This window comes from Zootoca vivipara, chromosome 3, assembly GCF_963506605.1.
Source record: "Zootoca vivipara chromosome 3, rZooViv1.1, whole genome shotgun sequence".
Classification (NCBI taxonomy): domain Eukaryota; kingdom Metazoa; phylum Chordata; class Lepidosauria; order Squamata; family Lacertidae; genus Zootoca; species Zootoca vivipara.
Window position 1 is genome coordinate 53,878,684 of NC_083278.1, and position 9,202 is coordinate 53,887,885.

Here is a 9,202-nt window from a genome sequence, read left to right on the forward strand (position 1 = left end):
TTCAGACACCCGTTTGTGTATTATGCTTTCAGACTCACCTCTGCGCTGAAAATCAATGGCTGGGTACAAAGAACATCAGGCTGATACACTGAATGCCAAGAGGGTTCTGAATGGCAGTCAGGGATGGCATGACATAAATAAAGAGTAAGCTTTTCTCTCTCTTTCTCTGCAGCATGCTGGGAGTCTTTAGTGATACTTTCCGCCCAGTATGGAATTATGGGTGCTGCAATTTCATCTAGCATAGCACTCCCATGTGCTCATAAGCACCATTCATCCAAGGCTGCAAGACAAATCTTGTGCATCTTTTTGGGGCCCTGCAATTTAGCTACTTCTCTCCACCATCAGATTCCTCTAGGGCAAGTTTGCCTGTCATACATTTAAAAAATCAGACCCATGTAGTCCAGTTTGAGGGATGAGTTCAAAATCTTCCCCATGACTTGTAATATCCAATATTTCTTTTTTAAAACTCCTCTTTCTATTTGCTAGTTGGGGGGGGGGGGAGGTCTGTAATTGTCTTTTTGTAATTCAAAGGAAGCTCAAAGTTCCCTTATCCCAAGGCTTTCTAAAGAAATCTATTTTTAAATAGCAGCGTATCACCTCTCTTTCCAACTTCAGAAAGACCTACCAGCCTCAGATTTAATCTTTTTCTCGTTATTTTCCAGAGCTACACATTCTTGTGAGACTTAACAACAAAAGACTGATTCCAGAGATTCTGACCTTATTCTGCATTCTGTCTATCTACAATACCACCAAATATGCCCTCATGCTCAAAAAGTTTTGGGACATTTCATATACACCAGTCGTTGGCATTTGTTTGTAATTAGCACATTAAAAATAAACCCTAAAATGCAGTTGGTAGAGACTAACTGGGTGGAACCTAGACTGGGTGGGGTGCCTAGGAGGTCACATATGGGCAGCATCCAGAAGGTCTCCATACTCCTTCTTGAAAAAGTAGACAAAAAGTAGCATGGCACCAGCCAGAAATTCTGGAATTAGCAGTCTTAGCCCTTGTCCCTGGTAGAAAAAAGGCTGCTCTGCTGGGATCCTGGGAGTGCTCTCTGCAACCTCCACCACTGCCTGTACCTTCCTGGATATGTTCTTGGGTTGGGGAAAAGGGAGAGAGGACTTGCAGGATCCAGGTGAACCAAGAAGAGAGAGAGAGAGAGAGAGAGAGAGAGCACATTTGAAAGCCTGCAGCACCATACTTAAATGCAAAGAAAAATGCATAGGCTATCTAGCATCAACAATCTACCTCCCATGCATTTCAAGCCTCCAGAAGCCTCTGTTCTGACCTGGGAAAACTAGGTTCTTTATAAGGCTCAGGCTAAGAGAAAGATGGCCATGCTGGCTGAGCAAAGACCCTAGATTTCTCTGCTGCAGCCATCTTCCTCTCTACGTTTTTAAATGCTGTCTCCAGCTCCTCAAGAAAAGGCCAAAAAGGAAGGCAATGCTTTCCCTATGCAAGCAAGTGTCTCTTTCTCACAACCCATCTTGGCACAAGAGGAAAGATTTGCTGCTTCATGTCTGCCATTTCTCTCACCCACCCTAGTTTTACAATAAAAGAAAAAGGCTTTACAATAAAGAAAACGTTTTTGCCTTCTTGCCTCCTCAGTGAATAGTCGTCCCACTGACCCATTGGTAAAAAAGAAAAGAAAAATGAAAGCTAATCTCTCTCTTTCTCTCACTGCTACAAGCATATGAGATTAAAATGGGCTTGCATACTATGTGTCTTTCGCCACACATACAGTTTCGAGAAAGAAACGAAGTAAATAAGTTTAACACATCCTGGGCTGCAGGTGAATTGTGTATATCCTAAACACTTCTATTCAATTGCAGTTTTCTTTTTTAAAAAAATCTGGAGTTATAAGCTTTGCTGTTGCTGCTGTTGTTCTAAGTAATTAGCACTCATAATTTTCAAAATAACCCTCAATTGCAGAGTGTTTGGATGTCTGAAAAACCAAAAAGCAAATAAGGCAATTCTGAAATGATCATTCTCATATGTTTTTACTGTAAGCCTTCCAGAGAGCTTTGCTACCGAGTGGCATATAAATGCTGTTAATAGCAAAAGCAAACACAGCGGTATTTCCCAAGTTCAATTTACCGTTTTGAAGAACTGTTACAGAATGTTTAACATTTAGGCTCAGCCCAGCAGTTTGGAATCTTAAATGGTAAAAGGGGGCTTGTTACATGATGGAACATCATGCACAGCAGCCACCAGTACTATAACATTCTATAGTCTGCATATGTAGCTATGTTTGGACATTGGGGGGAAAAGGTGTGTCCACATGAAAACAGCTCATGACACATTTCTTGGATAGCTCAATTCAAAATTATTCCAGCCTGATTCTTCAGTTTCATTTATGAGGCTGAACTTCCTCCTTTGCATTATGCAGAGTTTTTGCATACTAATTAGACTGCATCCCACCAAAGGGCCCTATTAACCTACTCATGCTGCATTCTAAAGTAAATTGCTTTTAAACTCGTCTTTGCTGTAGATAACAAATGATGATAGCTAGGGGTGTGCTATAGCAACCCCTTTCTTTCCAGATTCCTTCATTTCAGCTCTATGTTTTAAGATAGCCACAGAAAACCTATCAATGTCTTGGTTATCCTCGCTTTCTTGAACAAAATCTGCACATGTAACAATCCTTGTTAGTTTGTAATCACAAAATATCAATTGCAAACAAATGCATACTGTAGCGTAGGGGTGCTAAAACCATGGCTCTCCAACTCTCATTAGCCCCAGTCAGCATGGCCAATGGTCCAGGGGGATGATGGGAGCTGCAGCCATGTTCCAGCAAGTGGCCAGCCATGCATGCCAACATTTTACGTGCAAAAATGCATGCACACCATCACCGATTGTTCACACCATGGTTAGATAATGCTCAGTTAGCACTGAATATATCAGTTACCCTGCAGCTTTGAAGTGAGTCTGAAGTCTCTTCACTGCAGTGATGAAAAGGGGCTTGCTAGGAAAAAATACCAAGGTTTTGATTTCCACCACTGCTCTTTGCAACCTCTGATTATTCAACCTTGTATTAATCAGCACTGTATTTCCAACTGCACCTCTTTTTTCTCCTTCTGTGACCAGCGTGCATGTGAAGGTTTTTTTTTTTTTGTAATAAATTGCATCAGGGTTTTCAGTATTGCAATACAGTACAATATAAAAAAAGGAAAACAGATATAACTTAAAACAAAACACACAAATAGGAGGCAGAGGATACATCTGTGCATACATCTGAGGCAACAGACTCGTCTGGATGATATATATCAGGGGTGTCCAACCAGTCAACCGCGATCCCTATTGATCGGCGGTAGTGATAAGCAATGGAGTGAAAGTCCCCGCCCTCCGCCCCCACCACTCTTTTCCTCCGTTGTGTCAAATGGGTATTTTCCTGAGTTAGAAAATGAAAGTAGTCATTACCGCTGCATCTTTGTTATAGGTGAGCGATGCCCCCCAAGAAATCAAAACATGCTTTTCTTTCTCCCCTAAAGCTCAACAAATTTGTCTTTGCCCTCCCCCCTAAAAGAAGCTAAACAACTTTGCCCCCCCCAAAAGGTAAACAACTTTGGCTCCCCCCCCTCATGGGTAGATCACTTCCAAAATTTTTATACTGTGAGTTGATCGCAGTCTCTTGGGAGTTGGACGTTCCTGATATATATAATGTTATGAGTTTGTGGGTGCTAGAGAGCCTAAATTCCTGGAACCAATACATGTTAGAATTTAATGAAGGCTCAAGGTGTTAAAACTTGGGGTGCAAAACCCATGTGTATTAAGTTGGGTACTAGACACTTCTTATCTTCCTGGAATCAGCATTAATTAATCCAGGTGAAGGTTCCTGCATGAGGCAATAGCCTGGGGAATGAGCTATTAAGACTACAAAGGATCAAATGAACTCTGTGTGAGACAGTAAATGGGAGGGGTCCCTCCCTCAACACAGCTACAAGATAAAGCCAGAACTTAGAGCTTAGAGCAGGCATCCCCAAACTGCAGCTCTCGAGATGTTTTGGCCTACAACTCCCATGATCCCTAGCTAACAGGACCAGTGGTCAGGAAAGATGAGAATTGTAGTCCAAAACATCTGGAGGGCTGAAGTTTGGGGGTGCCTGGCTTAGAGTTAGGAGTTCTGTGACCAGGAGAAGAAAAGTAGCAGGCAGAGGACTATGGCTAATGGCAGGGCTGCACATATGGAAGAAGTAAGATCCTCTTGGATTGTTGATGCTGTGAACCTCCATTGTAGGCTCAGGTTGTTGTTGTTGTTTAGTCGTGTCCGACTCTTTGTGACCCCATGGACCAGAGCACGGCAGGCACTCCTGTCTTCCACTGCCTCCCGCAGTTTGGTCAGCCTCATGTTGGCTCAGGTTGTAAGGTAAAGGGACCCCTGACCATTAGGTCCAGTCATGGATGACTCTGGGGTTGCGGCGCTCATCTTGCTTTACTGGCTAAGGGAGCGGCCGTACAGCTTCGGGGTCATGTGGCCAGCATGACTAAGCCGCTTCTGGCGAACCAGAGCAGCACACGGAAACACCGTTTACCTTCCCACTGTAGCGGTACCTATTTATCTACTTGCACTTCGAACTGCTAGGTTGCCAGGAGCAGGGACTGAGCAACGGGAGCTCACCCCATCATGGGGATTCAAACTGCTGAGCAGCAAGCCCTAGGCTCTGGTTTAACCCACCCGTGTCCCTGCTCATATGTATAAATGGCAGGTATGTATAAATAAAGCATATATCATGAAGTCACCCAAGTCTCTGCTGTGCCTCATTTCCAAAAGGACACAGAGCCCCTGGGTGAACCCCTGGAACCTTACACCACTGTGGAGATTGGGCTGGCATGCAACAATATCATTGAATGGAAATGAGAGGGTGAAAATGTGAAGGAAGAAGTCAAAGTGCAGTAAGTCTTTGCTGTCTTGCAGAGCAACACATCCAGAAAAAAACTCCCCCACCCAGCCTTGAAAGCAGAACAGGATCTGGACTTGCTGGGAACTCTCCTGGAAGGAACAGCAATAACTTTTCAAAGAAAATACTGTGTGGGTCATTGAAAATATGTGAGAAAAATTATTCCCCAGCCAATTATATTTAAGTTGCCCCTCACTAGATTTTCATTCAGCTTCGAAAAAGCAACAACTCTGTAACAGAGGGTTTTTTTTTAAGACTAATAAGGAAGCAGGAATTGGATTTTTTTATTATTTGAATGATCTCTTGCTATTTCCAGTTGACTATGATAACTTGAGATATTTTCAGCTTCCAAGCAGCAAAAAATGTGTTTGCTATGTTTTCAATGCTAACTGTTGTTTGGTGCAAGTGTTTAGGAATTCTGTTATAAGATGCAGCCCATCTCTCAGATCTGCAGTTCCCGGGTTACCCTGGTGAGAATGAATGACTATTAAACAAGTTAAGTAGAAATCTGTGATGTAAATATGACCTAACGCTTCCAATCTTTGTTGCAAAATCAACTTATATAAAAGCTAATGGAAAAAGGAAAGTAGCGAACGAAAGTAATTACAGGTCCTTTCCCCAGTACCACAGCTTTTGGGTTACACACACAATTTTGCATTTCAGGGCTCAGTGTGAAATTAGTGCTATAGCCAGTTTCCAGGCGATAACATGCAGTTGCCAATCTTGTTAAGCAAATCCTTCATATCTAGAACAGCAGCTATAAATAGCTTTTGACTATTAGTCATACGTTTCCATATAGATTCCCTTTAGAGTTTATATTATTCCAGCTCTATACATTATCTGGATTAAAGTTATGGATTTTGCAGTCACCAAAAGAAGATATGTAGTAACCACTATTTCAGGAAACCTTCCTGCAAAGTCTGATATGAATCAGGACCATAGCTGCCAAGTTTTCCCTTTTCTCGCGAGGAAGCCTATTCAGCATGAGGGAAAATCCCTTAAAAAAAGGGATAACTTGGCAGCTATGATCAGGACTAGTAGTAGTTCAGCCTCCAAATCTGGTTTTCAGTGCCAGGAATCACCTCTTGAACACATGCATTTCAGCAAAATAGTACCCATAATCATGTAAAAACAGCTTTTCCTTTGTTAAATTTTGTATTGATTTTCCATTTTCAAAACAAATATCCAATATCAATACTAAACATTAGTTTTTCATTCCCCCCCCCCCTGTTGACTTCCCTCAGCTTCCATTTCTGGTTTATTACATATGTAAAAAACAGCTTTTCAAAAGCACCAAGTTAACAGTACTCATCCCTTGCATTCCCAGAAGTGGCAAGCCTTTCTTTTTATTCATTCAAATAGTACTCACATTTGAATGTATTACCGTAAGTAAAACAATGAATAAACATTATATAGTGCATCACAAGTCAGTCCTAATATTATCTTGATTTTAGGTCCAGAATATATGATGGGGAAGTGTCCAGAATCTTCCCGTATGTTTTGCAGTGGAATCAAGGCCTGAATTCCGGACTCCAAAACAAGTGACAGGCCTTCATCAAATTTCTAGACAATAAACCTGGGTCCACCAAACCTTCTAGGATGAAACTAAATGGTTCTTCCTCCAGCTCTTGGACCACAAGTAATCCTTGTTTACTCTCAAATTGCCCTGAAGCTACGGTAATTGAATAATTAACTGACGATACAAAGTTATTTTATATCACAGCTTGAGCCTTTAGGCAACTGAAGAGACTAGGGTTGCCAGAATCAATAGAGGACAGGACTTCTCTGCCTTTAATTGCCCTGCTCTCTTTTGAGTCTGGAAACCTTAAAGAGAAACCAGCAGACCCTTTGCTTGGAAATTAAACAAAGGGTCTGCTGGTTTCTCTTTAAGGTTTCCAGACTCAAAAGAGAGCAGGGCAATTAAAGGCACAGAAGTCCTGTCCTCTATTGAGTCTGGCAACCCTAGAAGAGACTATTTTACACCGTGTGAAATGCACCTCTGACTATTTTGTCAAAGCAGCCAAGTTAGCGCTGTCTAAACATACAGATTCAGTATAGAAGGCTTGTGCAAAACCACTGGATAGACCAAGTGATAGCTAGGGGGAAGTATAAAAAGAAGTGGAAGGTTTGGGACTAGCTCTCCTAGGTATAATTCTTAACAAACTTTTTAATGATGCCCTTTTGGAGCAACACCTTGATTTAAAATGTGCTGACAAATTCAACTCTGTGGGGAAGCAAAAGTTGTGAAACATTAAGTACCACACCTCTCTTATTTTATTTCCTGTTTCCCCAATTCAAAAGTATGCCACATCCCACTCCAAAGGGCTGAGAATGCTAAAGTTAAAACAGGCAACAAATGCCATTAATATCCGGGGAGGGGGGGTGAGATAAAAGAAGCAACACACAACAACACTGAAAGCCCAATAGACTACACAATTTGTGATCTGCCAAACAAAGTGTGGCTTACCCACTCTGCACTATGTACACAGGTGCACTACAATCAGCAGGGCTTTTAAACCAGTGAGTAGAATTTTACCTGGCCAGTCACAACTTCTGAAGGCTTGTATTACTCACTCAACCTCTGTCCCCAAATTCACTTAGATGGAGACACATTTGAAGGGGAGAAATACGTTCCACAGAGAAATCCCATGGAGAGGAGAGGGGCTGGTGTTGTGCAGTCCTTACAGCCTGGTTGACTGGGAGGAAAGTTCCTATAATGCTTCATCAGCTCCCTGGGTCTTACCTTTATGGAGAAGTCCTCTTAGATCTAGAGGGGAAAGCTCCTCCTTCAGCCCCAAAGTAAAAAAAACAAAAACAAAACCCCCACACACCCTGAAATACAAGCTAAGGAAATGCCTTAATTTTCCAGTAGATTTGTACCCTTTCCCCCAGGTGAAGATCTTCCCAGACATGAAAGAGGCAAGACCACTAATTAACAAGGGGAGTGAGTTTTCCTTATGGGGCTTTTTAGTCCCTTAGTTATTCCTGCTTAAGGACTAGCCATTTTCTAGCTAACCTCTCTGCTTCCCCCTTCCCTTCCTCCACACACACACCATTTTTTCTCCTCCTCCTCCACCTCCTTGCCCTCCTCCTTGGGAAGGGTTCTACTCTCTGTTAGCTGTCTCTCTCTCTCCCCCCCCCTCCGCTTCAGCAGTGGTTTCCTATAACAGTGTCACTGAGGGCATGGAAAGGGCTGACTGATGTTGCAGCAGAGCAGGGGTAAAACCCTACAGTTGCTAAAACTGTATTTGCTATAGAGGAGCAGCTGATGTATCCATGATTGCCACTGCCTGAATTCAGTGGGACTTATTTCTGTGTAGACATGGTTAGGATTGCACAGGAAGAGGAGGGGTGCGGGAAAATACCATGAATTAAGTCCCTCCCCAGCACACTCTTACAGGTTCACAAGGGTTCTGAAAGGAGGGAAAAAGAGATAAAACTGTGGCCATATAGACAGCTTCCCTCTCCAACTTTCTCATCTAGAGGTGCTGGCTCTGCCTTCCTCATTATTGTACCGGCTCCCCTGAAACTTGTAGAGGTGTAACAGCCCGAAGAGAGGACTCTCTTGTACTGGCAGAGACTCCTCGCACCTCTTTAAAGCATTTTCAGAGCTGTGAAATGTACAGTGAGTGTCCCCAATACAGAAGTCTCCTCACTTCAGGCTGTTGAACTCCAAATTGTGGAGATTTGGTAACAATGACAGCAAAGGGGAGCAGAACTAGCACACTTCTGCCCAGATGCCTCCCCCCCATGTGTTTCCTCTACACTAAGGATGAGGGAGAAAATCCAGGCGAGCCTACCTGATTTGCACTTTCCAAAACAACATGAGAACACAAACATAAGCATCATTTGACCTTTTCCACTTCTTTGAATTTTGCAATGCAGTTCTCCAGCCAAGTAACATGTACAAAAATGTGCACACACACACACACACACAGAGAGAGAGAGAGAGAGAGAGAGAGAGAGCTAGGGTAAAGTGTGTTTAAAAATGCATATATTAGTGAAAATGAAAATAAAAATGTGTTTTGCTTTGCAAAAATGTGTATGTTAGGCAAAATTGCATACAAATGTGCATGTATAGGATAAATTTGCTGAAGAATTTTCGTAATGACTTTAAAAAAATGCAAACTAATGTGCAAATGTGGAGAAATGAGCTTAAGATAGGGCAAATGAGAAACTGAGGTAATCCAAAACTGACATATTCACCCATCCCTACTCTATACTGAAAGGCAACGCCTGAAGCTGACTTAGGTTAGGAAAGAAAGTGTGCAACAGACACCAACAGGGGCTCATGGATCAC